Below are 13,409 nucleotides of genomic sequence, written 5' to 3' on the forward strand. Positions count from 1 at the left end.
TAAATCGGTTTAGACGATGGTTCGGTTATAGGATATATGAGAATGAGTCATATAAATATACTATCTATCAGTTCCCTAAGACCTTCTGTCATTTGTATAACATCTGATTTTTACGCTGCTTTAATAAAAATGCTTGTGTGCATGGACCAATGTAGACACAAAGGGCTACCCTTCTTTTCATTAGAAAAAAACCTGGTGGAGGACAGTTAACAAAAATAGTGACTAATATGTTCTTTGTATGGTTACATGTTCTAATTTTCATATAATAGTTTTGCTCTTTTGAATATTTAAACTCGCCATCATCGCTCATAAAGTTAAACCATCCTCACAGGTCACGAGCCAAACGAGCTAAGCTTGAGCCGCGAACCGAGCTAGGCTCACAATCCAGCACAATATAAAGTAACTGTGAAGGAAGGACAACCCTGCATGATGACATACGAGGTAGGGGACCCTAAGTCTTTCTTAAAGGAAGTGACAAATCAGAATGGTCCTAGATTAGCATATAGAGAACATCACTCTTTCTCCATCTTTATCACTCTATCCAACCAACAAAACTCAGGCTAGTGACATCCTTTAAATTGATTCTTTCTCTTTCATTAAAGTTTTGCTCTCTTGAACTTGTATGCCACACACAAGCCACGGGGTGCAGTACATGGAGGAATGAGGAACATAGCCGAGCAATATTGAAGTGCAAATTGATCGAGGGTTCATCGGCGGTGCTTGCCGTGGAACTTAGCCAATACTACATTCAAATGCGGATATTTCATTTACCCAAAAAGGCTTTCGCCCCGCTTTATATATAAAGCAACGATCCACAAGCACCACGATACAAACTCACGCCACCACCGCACAGGACACACACACCCAAGGCAACATACAAAGGTGCCGAGCACCACCACACCACCCCCAACGACTATCAAGCCACTACATATGTGCGAGGACGAACCGCTTGGAGCCAACGGAGACCTTCAATCCTCCTAGGAGAGGTGGGACATAAAACGGCAGAGCAAGGACTCCGGGATGGTGCCTCCTAGAAGGGAACAACCACTGATAGCCGCCACCATTCGATCCCAAAGATCGAGTTTTCACCCGTAGCGACTCGAAGGAGTAAGGACACTGCGATGAAGCCTTCATGAAGGATATGGTGTCCATGGACGCCGCCGCCGTCGGCCAATACAAGATTGGGCAAGTGATGTACCCCGGCACGTCCACCCCTCCGACACATCCTAGCTCCGCCAACCACCAGCGACCACCCACTCGCGTGGCCATGGCCGCTCGCCCGCACCTGAGGCGCAAGTTCCGCCCACAAACGCCATGCCTCCTGCCACCAGGACCGCCGCCCTGCATCCTGACACCCCCTAGACCGACCAAAGTGATCGGCTTTAGACCAAAGGACGCACCCGACCGAAGAGACCGCAGCATACGTCCCGCCTCGAACAACACCGGAGCCGCGTTAGGCCACACACGGCTGGGGATAGGGGAGGAGGGGGAGCGGACGCATCCTGGCCGGCACACCCTTGTGCCAGCGACGGGTGGCCTGAGCTCGTCGGCGCCTCTCATCCCTACAGCCTGCCTCCCCACCAGACACCTCCTGTGTTGCCCCACCTCGGCGGCGAATGCAGCTCCATACGAGGCCACCAACACACAACCGCCCAGTGGCAAGGAGAGTTCCCAAGTGCTGCCAATCATGAAGGACGCTCACCGAGGAGCCCATCTGCGCTGCCTGCCGTCGTCTAGCCGCCGTAGCCCCTGGATCCCGGCTGGTCCGCCCACCGGCCAGCCACTGTTGCGTTGCACCACGACCCACCGTGGCCATGGCAGGGGTAGAGACCTGCAGCCCGCGGCGCCCGGCCCTAGATTTGGCCTTGACGCTGTCGTCCCTGGCGAGCATGGCGCGCCCGCCACCGCTGCGCTGCCCAACATACCACCTCCACGCCGCCGCCGCCGACCAGCCCCGGCGGGCCGTCGTGCTGCCGCGCCCAGCACCCAGCGCGACACCGAGGCTCGGGTGAGCCTCCCCGCGTCACACCAACCGTGCGAGGGGAAGAAGAGCACCCCGCCGCCGCCGGCGGCCGTCGCGCTCCCTGGCGGCAGCGAGGGAGGGGACAAGGTGCGCCCTGCCAGCGGCTAGGGTTAACCTCCCATGCACCCGCGGGGGCGTCGCAGGAGGAGGATCGGAGGGGTCCTCGTTGGCTATATATTATTTTAATAGTGTAGGTCGTCCAGTGTGCCCAAAGCCCCTCCGGATATTTCATTTCGGCTCTCACGTTCAGATAGTCTTGATATCATCAACGACCTGCTGCTCCGTGATTCATGTCAGTCGTTGTATCCCGACATGTATTTCCAATTCTTGGAGCAAAGATAATATAATCGATTTCTATCTATATCCTATATATTGTCGTGTCATCTATAACCAAGGACAACCTTTAATCAGATTCATTATCTTTCGTTAAAGTTTGCTCTCGAAACTTCTCTGTCACGCAAAAGTCAGGGGTGCAGTACTGGGAGGAATCGGGGACGTAGCCAAACACACAAGTAATCATGCACAATGGGAAGTCATGGAAGTTACTAGCCAATACATTGAAGTTTGCCCGGGCTCTGCCCAAATACCTCCATTAAATTACACTAAAAGACTGAGAATTAATCATCAGTCTTTGTGGGCAAATGCCTATGGAGCACACCCCTTTGTATTTTGCCCCGGCTCCATGGACGGGCTAACTCCGCCACTGCTAGGATCGGAAGACACCTGGAATATTATGTTTGCTGCAAAGTGGAAATTGTAGGCTTGGACAACATGACAGACGTACACACCAAGTGCAACCCATAACAACAGAAATCAAGTCAGGAGCAGCAATCTGAGATTTTAAAAAAATTGAGTCAAAGCTATCTGAGGTAAAACATGGCTAGTTCGCAAGGCCCAGTAGAACTGATCTCCACCGCCTCTGTTGCATTGGACTCCGAAGTTCCTATATGATGCTAGGCGCCCGACGCGCATCGGCGCCCCAAACTATGCCGGCCCATTCGAACATCGACCTTTCTTTTGTTTTTTTTGGGGTCTGCTTCTTTTTCTTATTTTTCACAAAATATTCATGTTTTTTTCACAAATTCAAAAAAATCGCATTTTCAAAAACGATCTGGAATTTCAAAAAAAATATCATTCGTTTCATATTCGTAGCATCATGGATATTCATAGCAAGCATACTAACAACATTGTTATCATGCTCATCATTCAAAGATTTTATGCCAAATATTTTTTTAAATTCTTCTATCAATTGAGCATAATTTTCCTATATGGCGCTAGGCGCCTCTGCGGCATTGGACTCCGAATTTCCTATATGTCGCTAGGCGGCCGACGCGCATAGGGGCCCCAAACTAGGTCGGCCCATTCGAAGAACGACCTTTCTTTTGTTTTTTTGGTTCTCCTCTTTTTCTTATTTTTTGTTTTGTTTTAGGCGCCCGACGTGCATCGGCGCCCCAAACTAGGCCGGCCCATTCGAACAACGACCTTTCTTTTGTTTTTTGGGGGTCTGCTTCTTTTTCTTATTTTTTGTTTTGTTTTTCGTTTTCACAAAATATTCATGTTTTAATACTTTTTCATAAATTCAAAAAATCGCATTATAAAAAATGATCTGAAATTTCAAAATAAAAATTGTTTGTTTCATATTCATAGCGTCATGGATATTCATAGCAAGCATATTAACAACATTGTAATCATACTCATCATTTAAAGATTTTATGCCAAATATTTTATTGAATTCTTCTTCTATCAATTGAGCATAAATTTTCTTTCCATCATTTTTCAAGAAAGACATGATAAAGACGAATAATATGGGGCAACCTCAATTCCATTTTTTATGATTTTATTTTATAAACCAAATTAGTGATAAAATAAGAAACTAAAAGATTCAGTTGTAAGATCTAAAGATATACCTTCAAGCACTTATCTCCCTGGCTACGACACCAGAAAAGATCTTGATGTCTACTACACAACTTGTTCTTTTAGACTCGTGTTGAGCCTCATTTTGTAGCACAGTAACAAATTTCCGTCAAGTGGATGACCTAAAGTTTATCAATCCATGGGAGGCGCAGGATGAAGATGGTCTCTCTCATACAACCCTGCAACTAGATAACAAAGAATCTTTTGTGTCCCCAAAACACCAAATACATTGATAAATTATATAGGTACACTAGTTTGACGAAGAGATGGTTATATAAGTGTAGTAATGATAGTAGATATTGATTTTTGTAGTAGGAACAATAAAAAATTGCAAGGTAGCAAGTAAGAAAAGTGAGTATAAATGGTATTGCAACGCTTTAAAATAAGACCTAGGGTTCATACTTTCACTAGTGAAATCTCCCAAGAGTGCTAACATAGTTAGATCATATGGCAAACCCTCAACGTGCGATAAAGAATCACTTCAAAGTTCTTATCTAGCGGAGAATATAAAACGAAATTGTTTGCAGGTTACGAAACCAACTCAAAGTTATCCTTTTAGATCGATCTATCGAGTTATTCCTACAAATGTCACAAACGGCCCAAGAGTTCGTACTAAAATAACACCATATGATACTCATCAATCAACTCTAATGTCATGTAGATACTCTAATGTTACCACGAGTATCCGTGAGTTGATTAAACGATATGCATCAAATAACTTCAGATTCATAATATTCAATCCAACGCAAAGAACTTGAAAGAGTGCCCCAATAATTCTACCGAAGAAACAAAGAAGAAAACGTGCATCAACACTAACGCATAGATTACCCCAATGTTCATAGTTTTAAAAAAATGTGTTTTAAAAAATTATTCAATATTTTTTAAATGTTCGTGTTTCAATAATGTCCAAGTTTTTCAAAAAAAAGCTTTGCAAATATTAAGGAATGAGCACGTGTTTTTGAAAATACCGATACATTGTGTGTTGCATTTTTAGGGGAATTACGTGTTGCTATATTATGCACGAAAAACCCTACAACATGTTTTGATACAGTACGCGTGAAAACAGTCGCTAAACCCAGTGTCGCAACAGTGCCACTACAGCTCCACCCGTTGTTGCTATCTGCGAATGGTTCGGCCCAATCGCATTGTAAGCCAGGGCAAAATCCATGCACGGCTTGCCGATGCTGGTCGTGGCTACATTTGCAGTTTCCATCCCCTTCTTGAAGGGCTCACCATCACCTTCTCTCCATGCCCCTTTTGATTAACAGGGGAAACCCTAGGTCCGTTTTGCCGGATCGGAAGGCGGAGAATCGACATGATCACCTCCATCTTGAAGGCAATGTCTTTGCTTGCGGTGGGCTTGGTGTTAATCGGAGGTTTTGGAAGCCATGTTGGGTTTGAGCTGCTCCTCAAGGTGTGGGCTTCCTGGGCGCAATGTACGACATCGGTAGCATTTCCTCCATGTCTTCTCCCTCCTGTCCGACCATGTCTTTCAACCCACGTGCCGATCCTTTAGGAGCTTGAGGTGGGAGGTACATTGATTCGGTCAGTCATGGAGTCATGATTGTGAGACAGAAGATCCTAGTGTTAGTCATGAGGAGGTCTAGATACCTTATACCTCGTCTATTTGCCTTGTTGGCTGGAGTTTGAGCTTTGCTGAGTGTAGTGATGTGTTGTATCCCTATCTGCTCTTCCCACACCTAGTGTTATACCCCCTTCTCTTTTGTAAGGTAATTTTATTTGTCTCCTAACTATCAATCAAATGATACGCAAGCTTTGTGTATTCATGAAAAGATAGTGTATGGTGAACATTGCATACAATCACCCCCCCCACACACACACACATTAGAAGCAAGAAGATGAAACAAAACAATGCATGCATGCTATGTTAAAATTGAGTTGGGATTTGAATTTGATGGTTGGCATGTCTACATAAGGTGAATGATTTGGAAGTTCAAAGTCAATGGTATTTTTATCAATTCTTGTGCCCAGTTCTTTCAAATTTGGTTTGCAGCATACTTGAAACATATCAATGTATATGTATTTACATATATTTTCTAGATATGAGTTTATTCGAAGTGATGATATGGAGGGGCCTTGCATAATTTTGCATGATACGACCTCTTCTATCATAGTGTTGGCATGCAATAGGCGTTGCTCCAATGCTCCACTGCACGCAAATGAAGTCGCTCCAGCATGCATAAGCTCCTTAATCACAAGCATGTGATGGTCTCCAGGAACAAAACATCAAGCATATGAAGTCGATCCATATGTATTTTTTAAATTATTAGTCGGTAAAGAAAAAAAATGGTTTTTATCATTTATGCCACTAGTTGTGTCTCACTACTCAGTTTTGCCATTAGAAATTGTAACTGCTCAAAAATGCCATCGTTCCCATTAGATATCTCAAAAATGCCATCGTTCCATTAGATGTTTGCTCAGAAATGCCATTAGACATCGTCATTGTCAGGTCAAACTCGTTGACCATGTTATATGACAAAAATACCCCTATACCAACATGTCAGATGTCTCTATCTCACAATGATAAATGTGGACCTCGCTTGTTAGGAATAAGCAAGCGAATAATTTTAGAGAAAATAAGCATGTTGTTGGGATCATGTGGGACCCACACTTTATTGTAGTGAGATAAAGGGAGAGCTAACATGTATTTCGATCATTATGACATGGCAAATGAGATTTGAGCTGACAATCATGGTGTTGAATGGCATTTTTGAGGATGCACCTAACGAAGCGATGACATTTTTGAGCAGTTGAAATTCCTAGTGGCAAAACTGAGTAGTGGCATAAATGATAAAAACCCAAGAAAATAGTAAAATGTGTTTTTCTTCTTTTCTCTTTTGACGACTTGTATGCACTTTGTCCACACTGAAAATTACTACACACTCATTTATTGAGCACATAATCCCAACCTCATAGGGTTTTTTTGAACTGCGGCAACTTTATTTAATTCATGATCATATCCTTTACAATAAGTGGAATCAGGAAATCTAGAGGTTTATTATGCCACACCCTTGACTCCTGACCCAAGAAACTAAAACAAGCAATAGTATTAGTGTAAGTGCATCTAGTGCCCCTTAGTGATTTTGATGTATTGAAAACTAATAGGTTAATGAACTAATGCATTTGTGAGTGTACACAGGTCTATAAGTCTATGAGGAGTTTGATATTTACAGAAAAAGTCGACCCCTAAAAATGAATATCTTCGACTGAAGATTTTGGTATTTCTGAAGACTTTCATGAAGACTTTGAAAGTGAAGAAATTGGTGTGTCCGTGAAGACTTGATATTCATGCGAGGAATATGAAGCTTGAAGACTTTCGTTTTCATAGTTTTGTTTTTTCTCTTTCTTGAGTCATAGGAAACACCGTACTGTTAAAGGGGGTCGAGGAAATACTAAGGAAAATTTTCCAGGTGATGCTCAACTCAAAATCCTACACCTACCAATCTCTTCAAGTGAAGCATTGGAAATCTCATACAGTTCAGTCAATTTCTTCAATGACATAGACGAAGCTCTTCTGGTCTCTGAGGAATTTGTCCTGACTGAGGAGTTAGGAATTCGCCAGTGCGGATTGCCTACACAGTGAGGAACATGATAGCCCTGAGGATTTTGCTACTCAAAATTCCGACCGTTGATGTGCTATGCGCCAGCTGTCCCAAAATATCTATCCACCTAACGGTCATATCATTGAAGGGCATTTATATCTTATCGTGTCGGGCTGCTCCCTAGGCTATAAATAGCCGCCCCCTACAACCACTAGCTGGTTGGCTCCTCTGAGAGAAACTGACACTTGTCATTTGAGAGCAACCCATCCTCTGAGGACTTTGAGCGAAAATCATCAAGTGAGGAAAAACCAAAAACCCAAAACCCAAACACCTACAAACCCCAAGTGATTGAGCATCACTGAAGAGATTGACCCTGCGTGGATCCGACGCTTGTTACCTTTGAAGACTGTGCTTCTTCCAGACGGTTAGGCGTCATGGTCTAGAGCATCCAAGAGGAATTGTGGATCGACGAGTGACCAAGTTTGTGAAGGTTTGGAAGTCGCTTGAAGACTTACCACGAGTGATTGGACGAGGTCTGTGTGACCTTAGTTCAAGGAGAATACGGTGAGGACTGGGTGTCCCGAGCTGCGTGTTCAGGACTGGGTGTCCGGAACTGGGTGTCCTCGAGTTTAAATACTCAGCCGCTCCAACCAGACGTACAACTGAGACAGCAGTTGGAACTGGTCTACCAAATCATTGTCTTCACCAAGCTTACTGGTTCTATTTCCTCATAATTGTGTTGTGTGCTTGTTCATATCTGTGTTTGAAGACTTTGACTGAAGACTTTATCAATTTCCTCAGTTCAATTTCTTCAGTCTGTTTGTCTTCATCCTGTGTTATCCTGTGATTATGCTTCCTGTACTCTGTGCCTGTCTTCATTTATCATGATGACTACGCTTGTATTCTGCTATGTTTACTTTTGAGTACTTATTTCGTTGCTAGTAGTTCTTCTCTAAGGAATTTCCTCACCGACAAATTCCCCAGTGAAGAATTTCATAAAAATCACCTATTCACCCCCCCGTCTAGTCGGTATAACGCACTTTCAATTAGCACACTCGTTTACATCACGCACACAATGATTTATTGTCGCCTTGCAGAAAGAAATCATCAACCTTCCACAATTGTTAGTAATTACCCCACCTGACGCCTGGTAGTCATTCGGATTCTGGATAGCTTGAACAATCTTCATAGAATCACTCTCAATGGATAAAGAGAAAATGCCAATCCCATGAGAAAGTCGTAGTCCCAATAATAGCACAAACATCTCCATCGTTGGAGCATCCATTACATTTGGTTTATATTCCATGGCCGCAGCAACAAAACCTCCCTTCTAGTCTCGTAAAATAGCACCACTTGCCTCTGCACCTGAGTCAACATGATATGAGGCGTCAACATTAAGTTTTATACAGCCTGATGCTGGTCTAGACCATCTAGTCTGTTGTGGACGAACTATCTTCTTTTCTACTACCCAGTTAGCAACGATATCCCTAATCTGTAGAGACGATCGTGCTGACGTCCAATCTCTTTATCATAGGACACACGTCGTTCCCACCAGATATACCAACACGCAACCAGAGCCAATTCCACTGCATTTTCTCCGTGGAATGAGACATCACCAGGTAAATTGGAGCATATTATCTCATCAAGTATCAATGAACCGGACCTATGCTGCTCAGCAATCGCGGCCACATACGCGCCTAGGCTGAGTTCCTCCCATACTTCTCTAGCTCTGCAACAGATAAATAACATGTGCTTAAGGTCTTCAGGATCTATCTCATAGGGTTTTAATTTAACCTTTTGATGAAATACATCGGGTTTTACAATCAGTACAATATAACAAAATTACTATGCTAATATGCATGCCTCTAAAAGAATATCTATAGGCCACACATAATAATGAAAATCCGTAGAGTACAAATTCAGTTGAAAGGGGTGAGGCTAGTAAAGCATCAATCACACATGTAGATCAGCAGATGCATGTGACCAACAAAAAAAAACCACCAAAACAAATAATAATAAACAATATAAACAATCTACCAACCTCCTTTTGTGTCAATATTGATTTCCCTATATATAACTCTATCTTCACATGAGTAAATTGCTGGGTTCAGTGGTTCTTTCGTCCACACGTTGATACTCTCTACTCCTATCATTTTCTCCAAGTGACAAACACAGAAAAAAAAAGTAGAAGAAGGCAAGAGATAACCAAAAGAGCGGCTGAGAGACTTAATTAGGAACCGGACGCATTAGGAGAAGACTTGTCCTCACCTGGTAACTGTGCTAGCTTATCCATACCTCATCTTCTGTTTTCCTTTTTGAGTTTCTTCCCTGTACGAGTTGTTTTAGTGAGTAAGGGAGAGATAGAGAAGAAGAGAAAGGGGGAGGTGGAGAGGGAGGTGGGTCAGGGTTCGGGGAGTGTGCCGGCGACCATGAGGAGCGGTTCTCTGGCTACTTCACCTGGGGGCGAGAAGATGAAGGTGTCCAAGCAGCCTTGTGGGGATGTCTCACCATTGGTCATCGATATGGAGGCCGCCAGGAGGGCTGTGAGGGGTTCCTTGGTGGTGGGGCGATTTCTATCTCCTTTCCAAGTGCACCCGGAGGTCATTGTTGATGACCTTCGTGCTTCGTCGGCTTGGAGGCTGCAAGGTGAGGTCACTGTCTGGGAGGTTCATCCTGAACTTCTCCGCCGACATGGACATACGCTTTGTGTTGAAGGCCCAGCCGTGGCACCATAAGCGTGATTGGATCGTCTTCGCCGAGTTCGACAGCAAGGGTAACTCGGCGGAGGTGGATCTTGGAACCATGGCTATTTGGGCCCAGGTTCGTGACCTACCTTTTGAGCTTAATTGGGTTCGTCTCTAGGGGGGCCAAATTGGGGAGGTGTAACACCCTCGATGCGACTATATCTCCCACGTGTCGAGGCACGACTTAGAGGCATAATCGCATTGAAGGCATATGTCGCAAGTCAGGTAATCATCACAAACATCCCATGTAATATAGATAATGAAAAGGGATAACATAGTTGGCTTACACTCCCCACGTCAATCAAGTACTTAAATAACATACATCATCCAAACACTCATGGCCCGACTACGGCACCAAAATGAAAGATAACCCAACAAGCGACATGGACCCGATCACCCCCAACAGGGAACCACTACTGATCATCAGGAAAGGAAACATAGTAATGTTGAGAGTCCTCGTCGAACTCCCACTTGAGCTCGAACGCGTCACTTGGAGCGGAATCACTTGGACCTGCATCTAGTGTAATAGTAATCTGTGAGCCACAGGGACTCAGCAATCTCGCACCCTCGCGATCAAGACTATTTAAGCTTAATAGGTAGGGTAAGTAAGTATAAGTGGAGCTGCAGCAAGCGACTAGCATATATGGTGGCTAACTTATTCGCAAAAGAGAGCGAGAAGTGGAGGCAAAGCGCGAGCGAGAAACTAGAGAGCAACCTGCGCAAGCATTACTCCAACACCGTGTCCACTTCCCGGACTCCGCCGAGAAGAGGCCATCACGGTAACACACACGGTTGATACATTTTAACTAAGTTAAGGTTCAAGTTATCTACAACCAGACATTAACAAATTCCCATCTGCCCATAACCGCAGGCACGGCTTTCGAAAGTTCAAATCCCTATAGAGGAGTCCCAACTTAGCCCATAACAAGCTCTCACGGTCAACGAAGGAATAGACCTCCTCCCAAGACGTTCCGATCAGACTCGGTATCTCGGTTCTTCAAGACACTTCGACAGGTTAAAACTAATCCAGCAACACCGCCCGAATGTGCCGACAAATCCCGATAGGAGCTGCACATATCTCTTTCTCAGGGCACACTCAGATGAACACTACGTACAACTAAAACCAACCCTCGAGTTGCCCCGAGGTGGCGCTGCAAGTGGCTCTATTTGGACCAACACTCAGAGGAGCACTGGCCCGGGGGGGGGGGGTTAAATAAGATGACCCTTGAGTCTGCAGAACCCAAGGGAAAGAAAATGCTAGGTGGAAAATGGTAAACCAAGGTTGGGAATTGCTGGAAGGGCTTTAATCAAGGCGAACTATCAAGGGGTTCCCATTATAACCCAACCACGTAATGAACGCAAAATCCGGGAACATAACACCGATATGACGGAAACTAGGGCGGCAAGAGTGGAACAAAACACTCAGCGAGAGGCCGAGCCTTCCACCCTTTACCAAGTATATAGATGCATTAAGATAACATGGCAATATAATGATATCCCAACAAGTAAATAAATGTTCCAACAAGGAACGGCCTCCAATCTTCACCTGCAACTAGCAACGCTATAAGAGGGGCTGAGCAAAGCAGTAACATAGCCAATCAACGGTTTGCTAGGACAAGGTGGGTTAGAGGTTTGACATGGTAATTTGGGAGGCTGACAAGAAAAAGGTAGGCATCGTAGCATTGGAATAGCAAAAGAGTGAGCAATCTAGCATAGTAAAGATAGTAGTGATTTCGAGGGTATGATCATCTTTCCTGCACAGTTGTCAGAGTTGACTGGATCCTCGAAAGCAAACTCAACGGGCTCCTCGTTAGCGAACTCGTCTCCTGGCTCTACCCAAACAAGACAAACAAGCAACAAGGACCCAATCAACCACGTGCAAGGAACAAACAATATGATGCAACGATGGTATGCTATGCGGGATGGGATGCGGGATGCATATGCAAGATATGACAGGAAATGCATGAACCTGGCTTCAACATGGAAATCCAAGTGTGCCACTGGAAAGATGATATGAAATCGCTTGAAAACGATATAAAGAACGCCGGAATCGGAGTTACAGTTTGGAAATGGCAAGCGATTCAAAATATGACACCGGTCTATGATTTACACCAAGTAGGCATCTAAATGCAATGAGATGAACATGCTACAACAGTCAAACATGGCATCAAAATACATAGCAGGGAAGCATTCAAGATGCTTAACAAAAGTCTAGCACTGAGCTACGGCCAATTCATCCATTAACAGGTTCAAACAAGCCTGGCAAAAATGCATATGGTAAACAGATCTCAGACTTACTGAAATTAACACTTGTCTGGAATTTCAGACCAAGTAGCTCTCTTCGGAGCAACAAAACAACATGCTACAGGACCTGAACATGGCATGGAGATACTCAAATAGATTAACAAAAGTCCCTTATTGACCTTGAGCCAAAAGGGATCATAAAATATACTAACAAGCATGGCAACATCGCAAAAACATAATCAGTTTTCAGACTTAGTGAAAACTGGCACATGCTGAAACATAACTCAAGTAGGCATGTTTACGAGCTCGATGCACTCACTACGGTGCAAATCATGACAAGACAAGCATACATCCATTACGAAGGCACAAAATGCAAGCTAGACATGGCAAGAACAGTGGCATAGCATGCACGGATCAACTACAACATCATCTGCTAAATTGCAAACAAGTTGACAGTCTGCCCAGACTCACAAAGTAGCAAAATTAGAGATCGATTGACTCAAGCTAGGGTGCTCCATAATTGCAAACAAAGGCATGTATGGATAGAGCACTACAATATTAACAAAACTCCTTTACTGATCATCCTCAAAAGAGGCACGGATCACTAGGAAACAACATGAACATATGGCATCATAAGATAAACAGCTCCAGGACTTAGTGAAATTACTAAGTCCCTGAAAACAGAATTACCGAGTGCCTCACTTTGCAAGCTTGCACTAGTCACCACACTCATCAAAAAAATACATGGGTTGCACCTCTGGAAACATGACAAAACCCTTAACAAAACATATGTAGAGCATCAGGGCATATCATGCACACAACAATCATGGCAAAAAAGACAAATGTCTAAGATGGAGTAGCAGATCTGACAATTATCTCAAGTAGCCCTCTTCTAACAGCATTTCGGGCATCAAGATGAAC

Source organism: Triticum aestivum, chromosome 7A (assembly GCF_018294505.1).
Source record: "Triticum aestivum cultivar Chinese Spring chromosome 7A, IWGSC CS RefSeq v2.1, whole genome shotgun sequence".
Classification (NCBI taxonomy): Eukaryota; Viridiplantae; Streptophyta; class Magnoliopsida; order Poales; family Poaceae; genus Triticum; species Triticum aestivum.